This window comes from Triticum dicoccoides, chromosome 2B (genome assembly GCF_002162155.2).
Source record: "Triticum dicoccoides isolate Atlit2015 ecotype Zavitan chromosome 2B, WEW_v2.0, whole genome shotgun sequence".
Taxonomy (NCBI): Eukaryota; Viridiplantae; Streptophyta; class Magnoliopsida; order Poales; family Poaceae; genus Triticum; species Triticum dicoccoides.
This window is the reverse complement of record NC_041383.1, coordinates 708,781,920-708,800,705: the sequence shown is the minus strand read 5'-3', so window position 1 is coordinate 708,800,705 and position 18,786 is coordinate 708,781,920. Positions and strand designations below refer to the sequence as shown.

Genomic DNA, 18,786 nt, shown 5'->3' with positions numbered 1-18,786 from the left:
CTCGGTACGTGCTGCGCGCATATGCTTGTATACAATAGCTTGTGCTGCATCAGAACCACTCGCAAACTTTGCTAGTTTTCGAAAATCATATATCATGTTCCTCTCCCTTATTTGCTTCTTTCATTGAGGAGGCATTTCATCCGGTTGCTCATACCCAGTCCCTGGTGCACTAGGTATAGCAGTAGGTGTCCACCATCTTAGCAGGTACCTTTCCGGTATGACATCAACTCCAATATGGGTGGACACCTTGAGGATGTGGCAACAGAGGATGCCGTCCTTGTCCATTTTACAGCACTCACACAAATAGGAACCCTCCTCCATCCTTGCCTGCACCAAGTAGTTTCGAGAACCATATTTGGCAACAAATTCCTGGTTCGGCATGAGCTCAAAAATATCAGCACCAACTTGGAACGCATTATAACGTCCAATCAACTCAAACTCTTCTCTGAACTTGCAGTAAAGATCCCTAGTGTAGGTTTTGTACGCTTGCTTCTTTATTGGGAAGTTGGACCACAACTCAATCTCAAGGTGTTCTGTCCTGTAATCATTGCAGCCTTCCTTGGCAAGGATGTGGTTCTAAATTTTTTCATATTGCTTGACGAAGTTCAACATTGAGTTGTGTGGGTTCACATATCTTTTTAGGACGGTGTTGAACCCCTCACTACGCTGTGTAGACTGCAGGAAGGGGAAGAACCTGTGTTTGAAGTAGCACGACACCCAAGTTGACCTGTATTCGTACAACTTCTCAAAGTGTGTGTGTGTGTGTGTGTGTCATAGCCTCGTACTTGATCATTAACCCAGCCCAATTCTGTTCAAACTCGTCTGGAGTGAAGTTGAAGTCAACACAGTAGTTGAAATCATCAGAGAGCCCTGGATTCCGGCACAACAGCCAACCAACTTTTTCCTGTGCCTTCTTCATGATGTGCCATCGACAACATCGATGCACGGTGGTTGGAAAGATGCTCTGTATTGACTGCCTCATTGCACCATCCTGATCGGTTATGAAGTTGTCAGGAGGTTTGCCACCCATAGCATCTAGAAATGCTTGGAAGACCCAATCAAAGCTTGATGCCAACTCCTGCCTCACAAACGTGCAACCGAGCATGAAAGATTGGCCATGTCGGTTTATTCCAATGAAGGGTGCGAACGGCATATTATACATGTTGGTCATGTAGGTAGTGTCAAACCATATGCAATCATGGTACGCATAAGCTTTTCGAGCTAAGCCATCCACCCAAAATATGTTGACAACTCTGTCCTCTTCATCATATTTTACCTTATAGAAGAAGTCTGGATCGCTTTTCTGTATATCCTTGAAGTGCGCAATTGTCTCAATCATGTCACCCTCCTTTGTGTCATCTCCATGGAAACTTGTACACAGATTTGTTATTGCCTTTGGCCCGAACGACACCATCATCTCAAATCCGTAGAACTCTGCCATTATATGCATCATACGTCCTGCATAATACAAAAAGAAAATAATATATCCTTTTTTAGTTGCACGAATGCGCACATCCAGCTGCACAGTAATATGACATGTGTTGGCACATAAGATAATTGCAGGAAATGGACACCTAGCTGCACCTTTTTAAAAAAAACTTTGCACTTTTTGCATTCAGGACATTGTGTAGTTGCACAGTGAAGGTAATCTAGTTGCTCAACAAGCACCAAAGTGATATAGAAACAACATGGGAAGTTGGACACCTGTTGCGCAGTTAAGACATTTCAGTTGCACAGTAGTACCATAATAGTTGCACACTGGACTGCCTAGAGGGAAACTTAATTCTTTAAGGGATATAGAAACACCACACCTGTAGTCAAGTTGCAGTTATACAAGATGCGCAAAAACTCCTTTTCATCAGGTGAGATGCCTTGGTGGGATCTCAAGTATTTGGACAACGAAGGTTTGTTCACCAGCGGATGATTGTGGTCACGAACAAAGTGCGTCACCTTCCATCGCCCATCTATCAGCTTCACCAACATTTTTTGCTTTGCATTGAGTCTGCTTTATTGTCTCGCGTTTTCGTTTCTTCTTCTTCTTACTAGGACCATCCTCCTCTTCAGCAAATATTGGAGGTTCATCTTCCATTTCCTCATCACTGTCAACAGGTTTTGGATCTGGAATAGGGTCCAGGACAGGAGGAGCCTCAGCTCCTCCATCATCAGCTTTGAGCTTCTTGAACTTGTTGCGGCAAAACTATTGTTTTACCAATACATTGGTGTGAGGTGTCCGCCTAGAGGTGTTCATCTTGACAGAGAAACCCATCCGTAGGGCGTAGCTATTGTAGTGATCCTTAGCAATTTGAAGGTTGTCAAACCTCATGCCAAAATAGGATTCCATAGGTTGAGAACCAGCCTCATCCTCTCCTTCTTCTCCTTGCACAGCTCCGTCAACAGCCCCAACTCCTAGCTCAGTCCTGATTGGACCAGAAACATTTGTCGCGGTTCCCGTGTCATCAAGAGTATGGCTCTCCAACTGCAAAGACACCACTCGGGCACCATGGGTTGATGACTGTCCTGCCACATTGTCATGGCCCATAGGGTTACCACCACGACTTGCCTGCGTGTAGTAAACATATCGCCCATTTTCTGCCCAATTTCCTTGTGGTATGCTGGGTTGCTGCTGATCCATATCATGAGGAAGCTCATTGAGATCAGGAGGCAACTCATTAAGATCAAGCATTTTTTCCTTTTTTTGGATGCTGCCACACACTCCCTGCACATAAAAAAAGAAGAAAGTGATGTCATCAGTTGTTAACCACGAAAGAGTGTTTGAAACAACCTAAAAACTTAGTAAATAGGCAGTTGCACACCATTACGACAATCTTAATTGCAAAAGTTACATGGCTGTAGCATAATCTTTATTATAACAGTTATGCATTTTTTGTTTGCACAGAGTTGTTATGTTAGTTGCACAGTTTGTAGTAAATAGCTGGCAAGAACATGACTTCTTTTTACTACAGAGTTTTCTAACTTTTCTCCTTTGTTTGTTGCAATGATCTGCAGGTTTTCTGTTTGGCAAGAGCTGTTTCAGATTTTTCTGCACATAATTTGATGTTACATTTGAGATGGAAAATCCAGGTGAAAGAAGAAAGAAGAATTGGATGACAGATTATAATTGTATGTTTTCGTCGCCGTTTATGTTTTTACTTCTGGTATATTGAACATATTTTTACACTATAGCTTTACAATAGGTGTGGGACCAGAATATATGTGTGGAACAAAATTATATGTGTGAATATTTTAATATGGTTTATGGCTTCATTAGCTATGGACAAAAGCTCTTGTGTTTTTGCTGTCGTATTACAGATTTCTGGTTTTCGCTAGAATAAATGTCTCAATTGCTGGGATGCATTTTTCCAGTTGGCTAGCATACATATTCAGTTGGACAATCAATGTGTTTAGTTGGCTAAAATAGATGTCTCAGTTAGTCAGGATGCATTTTTTAGTTTTGGCCAACATGCATGTTCAGTTGGACAGTCAATGTGTTCAGTTGGCTACATGTCTCAGTTGGCCAGGATACATTTTTTCAGTTTTGACCAACATGCATGTTTAGTTGGCGAAAACATGTTTTTATTGCACATATACTACAAGTTTTCTAAAGTGTTCACTCACAAATATCCAGTACATGCGGGGTATAATGCATGTTTTAGTTTGGCTAGCATGCATGCTGAGTCGCCAGGATATAGGTTCAGTTGGCTGGGATGCATGTTCAGTTGCACATTTATGAATTTTTTATTGCACATATCTTTTGGACAATCAATTTGTTCATTTGCAAACAATAACTACAAGTGGGTAGAATGCATGTTTAGTTTTTGGCTACAATGCTTGTCGAGTTGGCTTTAATCATGTTTTAATTGGTTATAGAACTTATTTTAGTTGGCTTGTTTAACACATCCAGGCGGTAAAAATTTGGTTGGCATGCATCATATTCAGTAAAGTTGATCTCAAAGCATGTTTAGTGTGCAACTAGGCAGCTATGCTACTAAACCTAAATGACTTGTGTTTAGATGCACAAACCAGGAAATAGTAGGCTTCTATCCATGGTTAGTTGCACAGTAATTCGTGGTACTTGTTTTCAGTTGCAAATATGCCATTCATGGGGAAGGATGGTGTGATGTGCCAGATTCACCTCTTTTTTGAAGCAGCTCTCCATGGATTTGTACTAGATCCATGAAGAAAGTGGGTTACATATGCCTACACATATGCAGTAGAAGAAAGGGGGAAGTGAAGAGGGGCAGAGTGGGCTTACCTACTTGATGTTGCTGGCTGGTATGACTCTGACCACCCTGTCCTTAGATCTTCTTTTTTGAAGCGGCTCCTTCTTCTACTTTGGGGCTCCCATGACAGCTGTGTAGGAGGAGGAAGAAGGGCTGGGGGCGATTCTGTTGGATCTCCTTCTGGCGTGCAGAAGAAGAAGAAAGCAACATGAGAAAGGCTGGGGCGTGAGGGGCGAGCGGGTATGGGGCGAGCTAGGGACAGCTGGCCACATGGGGGGAGGGCGATTCTATTGGTAGCCGTTCGATCAGTCGGTTTGGTGGCCGCTCGATCGATCGGTTTGTTGACCATTTCTTTTTTTGTTCTGCGGGAAATAGAGGGTTATTTTTTTTGACCGGTCACTCGGTTGTACTAGTGGGCAGCCGGCCGGCAACTAGACGCGACCAAAGAAAAGACATGTTAAAAAACATCACTCGCTTAATGGCGGGGCCTACTGCAATTACCGGACCCACCTGTGCCGGCACCTCCCCTCTCCGGCGGCTCTCCCGTGTGCTCCGTCGCTTCGACCTCCCCCATGTCCCAAGCCGCCGGCCGCCCCTTCTCCCGTCCCCACGGCCTGAGCGAGCCAGAGCGCTGAAATATAGGGCGAGGTAGAGCCGCCGGGGAGGGTAATAGACGGCGGGCTGGGTGCTGCTGCCGGTCAGGCGGGCGCGCCTGCGGGGCGATGGCGCCGTCCCGGTGGGGCGTCCCGGCGGAGGAAGACGACCCTGCTGCGGCGGGACGGCACATGGACGACGAGCGAGGCGGTCAAGCGGTCAATCTCAGGGGTGTCGGGCGGTTCGCTCGATTCGCTCTCCCTTGGTTTCGATCTGGTAATTTACCGTCGTATCTTTCTCTACTCCTGTAATTAATTACAGTTAGTTCATCACAACGAGTACTATTGTACTAGTAGTAGGTACAAACTCTGTACCAGAATGTAAGATGCTTTCTGATTTTGCATATGACATAAAAAACATCTTACATTTTGTTACGGAGGGAGTAGTTCATTCTTCTGTCACAGTAATGCAAAAAAATAAAAAAAATAAGAGAAAAGTGGTAGCGGCGAAATCATATTAATCCCTGCATTGCATTTGCGGATTGTTTGGGTCGCTTTTCAATTTGTAGCGTAAATGGACAAATATAGAGGCCACAAAGTTGAAGTAATCTATCTACTATTAAAAAAAATGAGATCTCTTATAAAAAATAAACAAAGTTGAAGTCTACTCTCTACAGTAATAGTAACAAAGGCAGAGAAACTAACTATTGGTGAAGCACGATTACTTAGCATTAGGTTGTCTGTTAAGGCCTCTAGTAAGAGCATACTTAGCATTCAGGGTCACAGGATGCCAATTGGCAGTTGCACAACAGACGTGAACATGTTCAAAGTTTCTTGGCACTGTACAATTATACAAGCTTCCAGATAGCGATTGAAAATGTATGATTAGTTTATAATCCTTATTTTTTCCATATCTCTAATATACTTGGCCGGCAGGGCAAAGAGAAAAGGAGAGGTTGAAAATGTGTGGAAAGCAACGTAATCATGGACCAAACTCGCTATATATATTTGAACAGCTAGATGAGCAGAATAACGGACAGCTCGATGGCCGCTTCACACATTTCTGCCTCCTACTATTACTAGTACTATGGGCCATCTCCACGCCAACCGTAGTACCCGGTGTCGGCGCTTCTTCTCGGAGTCCGACCAGTGTGAACGGCAGCGAGACCGATCTTGCCGCGTTGCTGGCTTTCAAAGCCCAGCTCTCCGACCCCCAAGGCGTCCTTGCAACCAACTGGACCACCAACACGTCTTTCTGCTACTGGGTTGGCATCTCGTGCAGCAAGCACAGGCAGCGTGTCACGGCTGTGGAGCTGCCACGTGTGCCCCTCCATGGATCGCTCGCTCCTCACCTTGGTAACCTCTCCTTCCTCTCCATCATCAACCTCCCCAACACCGTCCTGACGGGCTCCATTCCTGACAATTTAGGAAAACTGCGTCGCCTCAAATTCCTTGACCTTGCCCGCAATGATCTGTCTGGTAGCATCCCACCCACCATAGGAAACCTCACTAGACTCCAATTCCTTATCTTGGAGGCCAACTATCTTTCTGGTGCAATCCCGGTAGAGTTACAGAACTTGCGTGATTTTCGCTCCATAAATCTCCAGACGAATTACCTCAGTGGCTCGATACCGATTAATCTATTCAACAATACGCCGATGTTAACTTATCTAAACATCGGCAATAACAGCTTGTGGGGAACAGTACCGGATTCCATCGCCTTATTGCCAGTGCTCGAGTTTCTTGACCTTCAGTACAATAATCTGATCGCCCCATTTCCTCCTGCTATCTTCAACATGTCTAAACTCCATACAATCTTTGTTAGCAACAACTACAACTTAACTGGCCCTATCCCTGAAAAGGAAAATTTCAGCCTCCCCATGCTGCAAATAATCAGCATGGGAAACACCAGATTCACTGGTCAGATTCCATTGGGGCTCGCATCTTGTCGGCACCTCAAAGTTATTTCCATGCCTGATAACTTGTTTGAAGGTGTTGTGCCAGCATGGCTTGGCAATTTGACTCAGCTATATTTCATTTCCTTGGGTCGAAATAACCTCGTTGGCCCAATCCCTCCTGCACTTGGCAACCTCACTTCGTTACGTGTCCTGGATCTGGCGGTGAGCAAACTGACAGGAGCTATTCCGGAATTTTTTGGACAGCTAGATCAACTCTCATATCTGCATCTTTCAAAAAACCAACTAACAGGACCAATTCCTGCTTCTCTTGGTAATCTTTCTGAGTGATCATTTCTAGTGTTGGGTCAAAATATCCTGGATGGATCACTTCCTACAACAATTGGTGACATGGATTCTTTGGTGACACTTAGTTTATCAGACAACCGCCTACAAGGGGATCTCAGCTTCTTGTCCATTTTTTCTAACTGTAGAAAGCTCCTATACCTTGACATCTCGTCAAACAATTTCATTGGTGGCCTCCCTGGCTATGTAAGAAATCTGTCAAGTCAGTTGGAGACTTTCATTGCATCTGAGACCAATTTAGTTGGTGAACTTCCAGCTACGATTTCAAATTTAACCAATCTTAGAGTGCTAGACCTTTCAAAAAACCAATTGTATGGTGCAATTCCAGATTCAATCATGATGATGGAGAATCTGCAATTTCTTAACCTCTGTCAGAATGGCTTGTTTGGCCCAATCCCATCACAGACTGCAATGCTAAAGAGCCTAATAAAATTGCAGCTCGAGCACAACAGATTATCTGGCTCCATACCAGAGGACATCGGCAATCATACCAAGTTAGAACAAATTAGCCTGTCTTATAACCAGTTATCATCTACTATACCGCCAAGTTTATTTCATCTTGGTAGCCTCCTTCGGCTTGATTTATCTCAAAACTTCCTGGATGGTACATTACCGGTTGATATCAAATATTTAAAGCAAATTTACCACATGGATCTCTCTGCCAACCGCTTAATGGGTAGTCTTCCAGAGTCGATTGGAAAACTTACCATGATAATTGATCTAAACCTATCACACAATTCATTCTATAACGGTATTCCAGATTCTTTTGACAAGCTGGCCAGCTTGCAAACTTTGGACCTATCCTGTAACAGTCTCTCGGGTCCCATCCCAAAGTACCTGGCCAATTTTACCATCCTGTCTATATTGAACCTGTCTTTCAATAACCTACGAGGTCAGATACCGGAAGGAGGTGTTTTCTCAAACATCAGCCTGCAGTCCTTGATGGGAAATTCAGGGCTTTGTGGTGCTTCGCGTTTAGGGTTTCCATCATGTATGGGTAACTCTCCAAGAACCCACAGTCGCATGCTCCAAATTTTGCTCCCAGCTATCATTGTGATAATTGGAGCTGTGGCATCCTGCATAGTTGTGATAGCCAAAACGAAAGTTTGGAAGCGGCAAGGGATGACAGTTTCTCCTGGAATGGTTGACATCATAAGCCATCAATTAGTCTCCTACCACGAGCTCGCTCATGCCACTGATAATTTCAGCTAGAGCAACCTGTTGGGGTCTGGGGGCTTTGGGAAAGTTTTCAAGGGCCAGCTGAGCAATGGTTTGGTGGTTGCAGTAAAAGTTTTTGACCTGCAGCTTGAACATGCAACTAGATCCTTTGATGTTGAGTGCCGTGTGATGCGCATGGCGCGACACCTTAACCTGATAAGGGTACTCAACACATGCTCCAACACAGAATTTAGAGCACTAGTGCTTCAGTACATGCCCAATGGCAGCCTAGAGACACTCCACTACTCTCAGGGCACAAGGCACTTGGGACTCCTCGAAAGGCTGGGCGTCATGCTCGACATTTCGATGGCAATGGCGTATCTGCACCATGAGCACTACGAGGTTGTGTTGCACTGCGACTTGAAGCCCAGCAATGTGTTGTTCGACAAGGACATGACAACGCACTGTGGAATATGCGATATGCTCATTGATCGTATGCCGTAGCATATATAGAGTACATGGGCAAGAATATCTCAACCGTATCTGCTATACAAGGAAAGGATCGGGAGATATCCGTAGACTAGGAAACAATAAAAAGAAGATCCTAGCTGCCTAAGTACATGTGATCATGAGTATCTCAACACCCCCCCGCAGTCGATACGTCGCTAGTGACGCATAGACTGGACCGGAACTCCTCGAAGGTAGACGTCGGTAACCCCTTGGTCATGACATCGGCAAACTGCTGAGCAGTGGGAACGTGGAGCACACGAATGCGACCGAGAGCCACCTGCTCACGCACGAAGTGAATATCTAGCTCGATGTGCTTCGTGCGCCGATGATGAACGGGGTTGGCGGAGAGGTACACAGCAGAGACGTTGTCACAGTACACAAGAGTGGCACATCCTGAAGAAGTTGCCGTAACCAGGAACACTCGGCGACGGCGTTGGCAACAGCCCGGTACTCTGCCTCAGCACTGGAACGGGATACCGTCGGCTGTCGTTTCGACGACCAGGAGACGAGGGAGGGCCCCAAGTAAATGCAGTAGCCGGAGGTGGAACGACGAGTGTCCGGACAGCCAGCCTAGTCAGCATCGGAGTAGGCGACCATGTCGGTGGAGGAGGATGCTCTCAGGGTGAGCCCAAGGGACATAGTGCCGTGGATGTAGCGTAAAATCTGCTTCACCAGGTTCCAATGACTGTCACGGGGTGCATGCATGTGGAGACACACCTGCTGAACGGCATACTGCAAATCCGGCCGTGTGAGGGTTAAGTACTGAAGAGCGCCGACGATAGACCGATAAAACGGACCATCCGGTGCTGGGGAACCCTCAAGCGCTGAGAGCTTGGCCTTCGTGTCAACAGGAGTGGCAGCGGGCTTGCAGTTAAGCATGCCGGCGCGCTCAAGAAGCTCATGGGTGTACTTCTGTTGATGAAGGAAAAACCCGTCGGAACCCCGAATGACCTCAATGCCGAGGAAGTAATGAAGCGGCCCCAAATCCTTCAAGGCGAACTCGGTGCTGAGACGAGCAGTGAGCTGGTCGAGAAGCTGCACCGAGGAGGCCGTGAAGATAATGTCGTCGACGTAGAGTAGGAGGTAAGCAATCGCCGATCCATGATGGTACACGAATAGGGAGGCGTCGGAATGAGTAGCTCGGAAGCCTAACTGCTGAAGAAAGGTGGCGATGCGCTGGTACCACGCTCTCGGCGCCTGCTTCAGTCCATAGAGGGACCGAGAGAGCAGGCACACATGCTCAGGATGGTCGGCGTCGACAAAGCCGGTGGGCTGCTGGCAGTAGACCTGTTCGGCAAGATGGCCGTGGAGGAACGCGTTGGAGACGTCCAGCTGATGAACCGGCCAAGCACGAGACACCGCAAGCTGGAGGACGGTGCGGATCGTGCCCGGCTTGACGACCGGAGCGAAGGTGTCGGTGAAGTCAACTCGGGCACGTTGCCGGAAACCGCGAACCACCCAACGAGCCTTATACCGCTCAAGGGTGCCGTCGGGTCTGGTCTTATGCCGGAAAACCCACTTCCCGCTAATGATGTTGGCGTGGCGGGGAGGTGGGACGAGCTGCCAGGTGCGGTTGCGTTGCAACGCATCGAATTCCTCCTGCATGGCGGCGAACCAGTTGGGGTCGCGGAGGGCAGCCCGAACAGACGACGAAACTGGCGACGGTGAGGAGGAGGAAGCCGCGCAGAGATACTCCTCCGAGGGATAGCGCGTGCTGGGCCGAAGAGCACCGGTGCGGGAGCGCGTGGTGATGTGAAGCGGCTGGATCTCCTCAGCGGGCTGGTCGGGCGCGGCCGGGGCCGCAGGTGGCAAGACCAGCGGGGCGGCCGCAGGTGGCGAGACCGGTGAAGAGGCGGTCGGTGCCGCGGGTGGCAAACCCGCAGGCGGTGCTGCGGCCGAGGCCGCAGGTGGCGAGGTCGGGGCGGCTGCGGGCGAAGCCGCAGGTGGCGCGCCTGGGGCCGCTGTGGGCGAGGCTGCAGGTGGGGGCGCGTCCGGGGCAGCTGCGGTCGAAGCCGTAGGTGGCCGACACGAGCCAGGCGAGGCGCCCGAGGTAGAGGCGCATGAACCCGAAGTCGAGGAGGCCGAGGTCGCGGAGTGGCCCGGTGCCCAGACGTCCGAGCCGCTCTGTACGCCAACAGAGTCGCCAAGCTCGGAGATGATCAGACCGGGACGGCCGTCGCGAGGGGTGGGTAACGCGGCAGAAGGCCCGCCGAGGGGAGGCCGGGTCGACGAAGTTGGTGCATCCGAGGGAGGTACCTGCTGAAACGGAAACACTTTTTCGTCAAAGTAAACATGCCTCGAAGTGATCACCCGATGAGAGACTGGGTCGTAGCACCGGTAGCCCTTTGTGTTGGAGGGGTACCCAAGAAAGATGCAAGCAAGGGACGGCGGAGCAAGCTTATGGGGGGCGGTGGAGGCGGTGCTAGGGTAGCAGAGGCAGCCGAAGATGCGAAGATCATCGTATGAGGGAGGAGTCCCATAGAGCAATTGATGCGGCGTATAGTTCCAGCGAACACGACAGGGCCGGATGTTGACGAGGAGAGTCGCGGTGGCGAGAGCATCGGGCCAGAAGTGAGGCGGGATGTTGGCATGGAATAAGAGGGTACGGACGCAATCGTTGAGAGTGCGGAGTACACGCTCTGCCCGCCCATTTTGCTGTGAGGTGTAAGGACATGTTAGACGAAAAACAGTACCATGTGTGGTGAGGAGGTTGCGGACGGCAAGGCTATCGAACTCTTTCCCATTGTCTGTTTGAAACGCAAGAATGGGGCAACCAAAGTGCGTAGAGACAAATGAGTAAAAAGATGTGAGTGTTGAAAAAACATCCGATTTCTGCCGAAGGGGAAAAGTCCACACATAGTGTGTGAAATCGTCTAAGATGACAAGATAATAAAGATAGCCAGAGTTGCTCGCAATGGGTGATGCCCAAAAATCGCAATGTATCAACTGAAACGGATAATCTAGTGGTAGAGTTGCTAAAGGGTAGACGCACGTGTTTGCCAACACGGCAAGCATGACAAGTATGGTCATCGACCTTATTACAAATGAAAGAAAAACTACGAAGAATGTGACGGAGCGAGGCGTGATTAGGGTGACCCAAACGAGCGTGCTAGAGGTCCACACCGGCGGAGAGGGCGACAGGAGCGGCGTCGGTGGAGGATGGTGGGTGGACCGGGTAGAGGTCATCCGGGCTGTCACATCGGTGAAGAACCATCCTGGAACGGGCGTCCTTCATAGAAAAACCACAACCGTCAAATTCAACCGTAATTGGATTTTCACGAGTAAGACGGCGAACAGAGACAAGATTTTTGATTAGTTCAGGAGAAACTAAGATATGAGACATGTTAATGGGTGTGCTAGAAGACGGAAAGGAAGTAGAACCAACATGTGTAATGGGAAGGGAAGAGCCATCGCCGAGAGTAATGCGAGTGGCGGTTTTGGTGGGAGAGAAAGAGGTGAGGTTACCCAAGTTGGAGGACATGTGTGCGGTAGCCCCGGAGTCCATGCACCAGTGGCCGCCACCGGTGTAGGTGTTGGGGGTGGGGGCCGACTGTAGCGCCGCTAGAAGAGACGGGTCCCAAGGCAGCGAGGCCGGGGCCGAGTTGTAGAAGCCGGCGCCGGGCTGCGGCGGCGCAAGGGCCGGCAGCGGTGGATAGGCCGGGTAGGCCCCGGGCTGCTGGAACGCCGCGAAGGCCGCAGGTGGCTGCGGGACGGCGTGGTAGGCTTGGTGCTGCGCTGGCCGAGGACCCAGGATGCCGGGGGCGGTGGGGCGGGGAACCGGCATAGAGTATGCATGGACGACGCCGGTCCAAGGGTTTTGCCCGTAAGCCCACGGCGCCACGGGCTGCTGCTGTTGCTGGACGCGGGGTGGCCCGGCGGGGTTGGGCGCCCGCTGCTGGCCCTTGCGGCCTCCCTTGCCGCGGCGACCGCCGCGCTCGTTGGAGGGAGCGGGCTGCGGCGCCCCCTGTTGGGGGTACGGGAAGGGCAGCTGGACCGCCTGGGGCGGGAAGGGCGCCGGCGGCTGTTGGGGAGCTGTGCCACGCGACGTGCCGGCGGCGAAGGCAGTGTGAACCGCCCGGGCCCTCATCTTCTTCATCCGGCGTTCCTCCAAACGCAGGTAGGCGACGACCTTGGGAAAGGTCGGGTTGGGGATGAGCGTGAGGTTGGCAGCCGCGTGGGTGAACTCCTCGTTGAGGCCGGCGACGAGGGTGCTGAGGAGAAGGTCGTTGGAGACGTTCTCGCCGATGTCGCGGAGCTCGTCGCAGAGGCGCTTGAGGCGCATGCAAAAGTCGTCCACGGAGGAACTATTTTGATGGCACCCAAAGAACTCCTGTTGGAGAAAAACGAGCCGCTGTAGCCATTGTCGGTGAAGAGGCTATTGAGCTTCGTCCAAACGGCGTGTGCGTCATCGCCGTCTTGCACCACCGTGTAGAACAGGTCCTTGGAGATGGTGAGGAAGAACTAGCGAATGAGCGTCGCCTCAACCACCGACCACTCGGCGTCAAACGCCATGGCCGCGGCGTCAACGGTGCCGTTGATGTGCTCCTGAAGGTGGAACTCACGAAAAACAAGGTTAAAGTGAGTCTTCCATGCATAGTACGAGGAGTCCTCCTGGGAGAGACGGATGGGCACACGGGCGAGGATGTCGACGTTGCGGATCACTTCGGCGGGGATGGGAGCAGGGCCGGCGAAGGGGTTGGAGGATTGGGTGGCGCCGGAGGAGGAGGATGACATGGTGGCGTGCGGCTAGGGTTCGGTGGAGGTAGAGGGAGAGGGAGGGAGGTGGCTGCGAGGGACGATGGCAGCGGGGTTGGGATGCGGCGGCAGAGGGACTGCGGCGGCAAAGGGCGGCGGCGGGACCTGGCAGCGGCGGCTCAGGTGCGGCGGCGGCGGCGGAACCGTGTTTAGGAAGAAAACTCGGTATCTGATACCATGTGGAATATACGATATGCTCATTGATCGTATGCCGTAGCATATATAGAGTACATGGGCAAGAATATCTCAACCGTATCCGCTATACAAGGAAAGGATCGGGAGATATCCGTAGACTAGGAAACAATAAAAAGAAGATCCTAGCTGCCTAAGTACATGTGATCATGAGTATCTCAACACGCACGTTGCGGACTTTGGCATCGCAAGGTTGTTATTAGGTGATGACAGCTCCATGATCTCCGCGAGCATGCCTGGAACGGTTGGCTATATGGCACTAGGTACTAGTCAGCACACATCATCAATCTTTATCAATGCAGTTCTTGTTTTATAGAACGAAATGCACTTGTTGGTAAACATTTCATTACTTTAGTTTTGATCAATCTTCAAGTCTAACAATGCAGATCTTGGGAGGCCGTACGATGCAACAACAACAAACAATGACAGCAGATATTATACCAACACTATCCCAGATAAACAAGAGGTTTGGAGCATTTTGAAGGAAATGAAGATCAATGCATCCCCAGGACCAGATGGATTCAATGTGGCGTTCTACCTGGCGGCTTGGGATTGGATAGGAGAGGATATCACCAATCTGGTAAGAAAATTTTATGAAACAGGGGTAATGCCTAATCATATAAATAACACAAACATTGTTCTAATTCCTAAAAAACTTGTTTGTACTACTCTTGCTGATTTTAGACCTATTAGTCTCTGCAATGTTGTTTATAAAATTATTGCTAAATCCTTGACCCATAGACTTAAACCACACCTCCCTAATTTATTCATCCTTCTCAACAAGCTTTTATTGAAGGTAGGAGAATTAGTAATAATATCATTATTGCCCAAGAAATCACTCATTCCTTTACTCTTAATTCTTGGAACACTCATGCCTTTATGCTTAAAATTGATTTGGCAAAAGCTTTTGATCGTCTTGAGTGGAATTTCATTATATCGGCTTTGACACGAAAAGGGTTGCATAGTCATTTCATTCATCTCATCCATGCATGCATAGCTACTCCTGTTTTCTCTGTTATCATTAATGGTCAATCTTATGCGAGATTCAGAAGTAGTAGAGGTATAAGACAAGGATGCCCTCTCTCACCTTATTTGTTTGTCCTTGCCATAAATGAGCTCTCAATATCCTTGCAAGAAGCCATGACAGCCAACCACTTGTCAGGTATATCTCTTGGACCTTATTGCCCCCCAATCCATTCTCTCATGTTTGCCGATGACCTCCTTGTTTGTGGTCTGGCCACCATAGAGGAAGCTAATACTATGAATGAGATTATCCGTTCTTTTTGTACTATCTCTGGTCAAACCCCCAACTGGACCAAATCAGGTATTCTGTTTAGTAAAGGTGTGGATCCTAGTATTCAACTTGCAATCAGAAATATCTTTCCGGTTCCCATCATTGATAATAATTTCACTCATTTAGGTCACCCTCTCATTCTCCCAGCTAAAGATAGGTCCTCAGCTTATAATTTTGTTATTGACAAATTCAAATCCAAGCTCCCAACCTATAAAGCCAATAAACTTTCACATGCTGGTAGACTCACTCTTATTAATTCAGTTTTTGCTTCTATTCCCATTTATTATATGTCAAATATTCTCTTCCCCAAAAAATTCTTGGCCAAACTTACTGCTATCATTAGGAACTTCTGGTGGACGGGAGTTAGGGAAGAAGCTAATGCCAAATCTCTTTGTCTTAGAGCTTGGAAGGACATTTGTGCTCCAAAAAATGAAGGGGGGCTAGGAATCAAGAATATTCAAGTTACCAACAGGTGTCTCATTCTTGCAGCTGCTTGGAGAATTGTTGAAAAGCCTGACAGCCATCTATCAAAAATCCTGAAATCTAAATACTTTCCTGACTCCTCTCTTTGGAGAGCCAATTATAATGTTCCCAAATCTGCCTTTTGGGCCTCCATTCTTAAAGTTAGGCCAATTCTTATTAGAAATTCTTTTTTCCAAATCAGGGCTGGCAATATCTCCCTTTGGAGCTCTCCGTGGTTTAACGCTTGGGAAAGTATTTATGATCATCTCATAATTCAAGATAATGATTTTATCTATCCGGCTCTTATTAGAGATCTTTGGATTCCAGGGCAGAAAAAATGGAATGCTAATCTCATAGATCTTTTATTTGATTCTGATACAGCTAATTCCATCAAGCAGGTGCCAATCATACAGGAAGAAGGTGAAGATATTTTATGTTGGAAACACACACCAACAGAGAAATTCACTACAAAAAGTGCATATAAAACTTGTTTGCAGGTCTTGCAAGAGGAAGGAGAGCCACAACCTAGAACTCTAAACAATAATTTAAAAGAACTCTTAAAGCAGGTATGGAAGGACAGAAATATGGCTCCTAGAATCCAAACATTTGCATGGAGACTGGTAAGAAAAGCTTTACCTACAGGGAAGAGAGCAGGTAAGTATTCTAAGCACATTAGTAAGTTCTGCTCAAGATGTGGCTTAGAAGAGGATGAGATGCACATATTTTTCAACTGTGTTTATGCTAGAGCTGCATGGTTCGCAAACCCCTGGTACATTAGAACTGATTTGTTGTGTCAGAATTCAGATTCTTTAGTTACTACCATCTTAAACTTGGCTAATTCAAATCATCCAAATGCAACCTTAAGTAATATTTTCACTTTTTTGTGGTGCCTTTGGAAGTTCAGGAATGACAAAGTTTTTCAAAGAAAAGATGCATCTCCAATACAGGTCTTCCATGCGGCTCAAGCAATCATAAACAGTTTGTCTTTGGAACAAAATATAAATATGCAGGAAACAGCTACTTCTGAAACAGGAAAGGATTGCAAGCATAAGGAAGACAAATATGTTCAAGGGAATACAGTTAATCTGACTGAAATTTCAGCCTCAACGAAAATATTCACGGATGCAGCTTGGAATAAACAGGAACAATCAAGTGTGAACGGAACAGGGAAAACAGGTATAGGGATATCCATAGAAGGACAAGAAAGACGAACAAAATGGCAGATCAAGATTTCCGCAACAGCAATGCAAGCTCAATCAGCGATACATGCCGAAGCCTTGGCGATCAAGTTAGCAGCCATCATCATAAACATGACAGGAATACATGAGGCTGCCATTCTAACGGATAATTTAACTTTAGCAAAAGCAGCAGCGGCAAGGGAACCAACCAGGCAGCCTGGACACTGGATGATTAGAGGTATATTAGCAGATTTCTGTGTCCTCACAAGCTCAAGCCATGTCCAGGTATTCCATGTAAGAAGGAACCAAAACTCGGTAGCTCATGATGCAGCAAAGCTAGCTTATTCGCAGGAATTTAATCCAAATCAACACTGTGTAACTACTTGTACTATTGCTGAACATCAACGCTGGCATCATTCCCTGAAGCAGGTTATCCAAGATGTATCACAAAAGGGATATGCCATTAATCATGTAAGCTGTTGTTATAATGAATGAATTGGCGCGCTATGCGCCTTTCAGTTGTTCAAAAAAAAAAAACATTTAACTCCCATTTACTGGCATGCCGAGCAGAGTACGGGTCCCTCGGAAGAGCATCGCGGAAGAGTGATGTGTTCAGCTACGGGATAGTGCTCCTCGAAGTCTTAACAGGAAGGAGACCAACAGATGCTATGTTTGTCGCAGGACTGAGCCTTAGGCAGTGGGTTCGTCAGGCGTTCCCGGCAGAGCTGGCCCAAGTGGTCGATGGCTAGTTGTTACAACCATAAGGCTCTTCTTCTGCATCAAGCCGCGGCTTGGTTGATAGCTTTCTCATGCCAGTATTCGAGCTGGGTTTGCTGTGTTCCAGCGACTCGCCGGACCAGAGGATAAAGATGAGCGAAGTGGCCGTGAGGCTCGAGAAGATAAAAGATGACTACGTTAAGTGGACAGCGGAGGCCTAAAGTGCCTGCATGCATGAATGTAGATATGATTTGCTACAGTGCTTCTGCACCAAGTACAGTATCAGCTGCTTTAGACCGCTTGCCTAGGTACTTGCACAGTTCGTTTTGATGATGATTTCTGAATTGCGTTGCTTCGTTGTGCTGGATCAAAATGTCTGAAAGGTGTAGCAAGAAGGGGCAGGATTCTGGGAAATGCCTGTGCCGCCACAAGGAGGAAGTCGTTTCGAGGACGCCCATTGCCACGACCGGTCTTCTCTCGTTCATTGGTGGACCTTGGCCAAACGCTGTGGCCTCGGAGGTTGGTACATGGCTCTCTCCCCTTGTCGGGTTGAGGCTGTCGTCGTATGCGAGGTCTGAAACTTTTGTCCATTTGTTTCCTGTTTTATGATACACCTCTGGGCAGTTTTGTTGAAGCAAATCTCTCCCGAGGCTGGTTACGTTGCTGGTGTATCCCTCCTGTGTGAGGTGGTTCAGTTTGCTTTAATTACTGCCTTGAGGCCATGGTCAGGTTTTATTTTGCTGAACGTTGCAAGTATTATCGGTTTCATTTGGGGGTGTGCGCTCCTTTTGTCGAACAAAAAAACTGTCCTGGGTGCTTGTATAATTGATGATTTCTGAATCACGGTGGTTCATTGTGCTGGATAAAATGTCTGAAGGTGCTGCAAAAGGAGGCAGAATTGCAGGGAAATGCCTCGCTGGTCTAGGAAGCATGCGGCCTTCGTCGGGTTGGGCCTGAGTACGCGAGGCGGTTTGTGGCCTAATGGAAGTTACCTGGAATCATGTACTGTATTTTACAGAGCAAACGTGTACATTAAGCAAAAATGATCAGATGGCCGAGTTGGTCTAAGGCGCCAGATTAAGGCTCTGGTCCGAAAGGGCGTGGGTTCAAATCCCACTCTGGTCAAGATACTTTTTTACTACTTATCTTCTAAAAGAACATAAGAGTCATGTAGTATTACTTTTTCCCCATGGAAATAAGAGACATACAGTACCTTTTTTTCCCCATGGAAATCAATAGTGCGTGCATCAGAGACATTCATTGACCAGCTACTAAATCGAATTGCCACTAATTGACATGCTTTCATACAAGGATCAAACCGGTCACATTGCTGTCAAACCAAGAAAGGTTCAGATAGCACACCCACACACTACAGCACAAACCAATTCCTATCTTGAGACAAGGTGGCCAAGTCTTGAACAAAGATGCATAATGAAACAGAAAGAG

At 47.9% G+C, this 18,786-nt stretch overlaps 1 non-coding gene and 1 pseudogene across 1 annotated transcript; both read left to right on the top strand.

Moving 5' to 3' along the window:
• The first annotated feature begins 4,942 nt into the window (after nucleotides 1-4,942).
• On the top strand, nucleotides 4,943-18,547 carry LOC119361221 (annotated as a pseudogene).
• TRNAL-AAG lies at nucleotides 18,385-18,465 on the top strand. Its single transcript has one exon. It is a non-coding gene; the product is annotated as a tRNA-Leu (tRNA).
• Nucleotides 18,548-18,786: the final 239 nt, after the last annotated feature.